The sequence below is a fragment of the Bombus huntii genome, unplaced genomic scaffold, assembly GCF_024542735.1.
Source record: "Bombus huntii isolate Logan2020A unplaced genomic scaffold, iyBomHunt1.1 ctg00000064.1, whole genome shotgun sequence".
Taxonomy (NCBI): Eukaryota; Metazoa; Arthropoda; class Insecta; order Hymenoptera; family Apidae; genus Bombus; species Bombus huntii.
Genome location: NW_026099324.1, coordinates 129,330 through 131,461, shown reverse-complemented (window position 1 = coordinate 131,461; position 2,132 = coordinate 129,330). Strand labels below are relative to the sequence as shown.

The following is a 2,132-nucleotide window of genomic DNA, read 5'->3' as shown; positions in this document are numbered from 1 at the left end:
GAAATCGGCACGGACGCCAGGCCGCTTCTGATAACCGTCCCGGCTGCGATCGAGAGAGGCCCGGGAACTGCTGTGAACGTCGCAACGGGGCCTCCCCCGCTGATGGGACGGCGTGTGGCCATTGTCACATCGCGCCTCGTCGCCGGAGCCGCCGTGCCAGGCAGCCCGGTTTCCCTACCGGACTGCTTGGCGGCCCCGAGGCCAAGCGCCCAAGCCCGAACCCCATGGTGGGCGCGGCGCGCCCGGCGCACTTCGCCAACGCCACACGGAATCCCAGGCGATCACCCATCCAAGTACTATCCCTGCACGCCGCTGCTTAACTTTCGTGATCTAACGGGAACGAGTGCACTCAGCGCGGCCAGGGCGTTGGCTACTTTCACTTGAACTGGAATGCATTTAACTATGTGTACTGCTTCTCCTGCGACCAAAGCCATGTGTCCTGGAGTTTTGGTTATTGCATACGCAAATTCACCAGGTAATATAGTTGCTAGACTTAATGCATTCTCTATTATTTTCTTTTCCGAGATGCATCTTAGTGTCAATATATCCTGATAGAGTGCCGTTATTTGCCTTCTGACAGTTTCTCTACGTAAATGAATTTTGAGTTAACGTATGCGAATATATCCAAATTTTCGACTGCTGTTTTACGTTTGCGTATAAATGTATTTCCTTTAGTCGTTTCTAGGAGAAAGAGCTTGGGGTGTTCTATGGATAACAGGGTGTATCCGCACAAAGGCTGTTCTCCAGCCTTGGTTGGCATAAAGGTTATTTCTTGAGTCGTAAAGGCAAAACCCGGTAGCGTCGGGTTGCTATTGGTTTTTATTTCTTGAATTTTTGTGGCGATTCCTTCGTACAAGACGTCATATTGGTCGAACTTACATAGGAATAGTGGATGTGGCTGCCAATAGGTGTATCCATCTTCTGAATCCAAACAAGTTCCTTTATTAATAGCGCATTCATTAAACTATTCATTAGACTTATTCATTAGACTAGCACTATTCATTAAACTTATTTAACGAATAGTAAGTTTAATGAATAGTATGATTTACGAATAATAAGTTTAATGAATGCTATTAACAACGTTTTTGTGTTTAAACGAATCCACGGTCAACGGAATAACTCTTTACTAAGCGTAGACTAATCTTAGACGCAAAAATACGATTGTTGAAAATGCTCGATGTGTTACTCTCCAAGACAATCGCACGAATGCCAGCCTCGTGGAGATTTTTCTCGCTGTACGATTGCATTTGCTTTCTATACTCGTTTGGAAGCATCGAGAAAGTTCCAAACGCCGTTGCTAGGCAGTTTCTGCCTGAAGTTTGATACACACTCGTTGGAAACATCGAGAAAGTTCCAAACACCGTTGCTAGGCAGTTTCTACCTCGAGTTTGATTATTAATACAATGTATGTCCCATTGTATCGGCACCTCCGAGGCAACATCACACGTGGCTAGGCCCGCTCCCGAGGCCGCATGCCGCCACTACCACATTTCTCGGAAAACCCATACAACCACTCCAGACCTCCGTTAGGCAAAACGTCCATCCCGTGACCGTGGCTACGTTCGGCGACCAATTATCACCTCGAACCCAATCTCGCTATCACAAATCTTGAACAATTACAGCTAGGGTAAAATCTAGGCTAGAGTAGAGGATGTTCCCAAAATTTCCAAGAAAAGGCTTCGGCTTTCCTTTCATCTTCGATATATATAAAAAACGATAGGCGAATGAACAATACTTTATTCAAAAGGCGAAGTTACACTTCAATAGCAAAATACAGACTGACTTACTTACTAAAGAACTGGGATCTTTGCCTCCTCACTATGATTCATATATCTCACGGGTGGGAGTTCGGTTACTGTCTATTCTCACCGCTATCGCATGACCAGGTGTTGTATGCATATCCTGAGGTCGGCGGATTCCTGGCTTCTGGGCGACGTTACAAACTGATCGATCCCCTGATTTCTGTTACGATAATAGGGGTGGTTCAATTGAGTTTACACTAAATTAACAGGTATAAATTAATGTTTATTTCAACAACTTCGTAAAGAGATAGTTACGCTGGTGCGTATGTACAAGTTAAGTAAGCGATTGATTTAAGGGTAGAAACCCGATAAAGGTATGTTGATTATTCT

General features: G+C 45.1%; 1 pseudogene; it reads right to left on the bottom strand.

Moving 5' to 3' along the window:
• Nucleotides 1–253: 253 nt before the first annotated feature.
• On the bottom strand, nucleotides 254–371 carry LOC126876129 (5S ribosomal RNA; annotated as a pseudogene).
• Nucleotides 372–2,132: the final 1,761 nt, after the last annotated feature.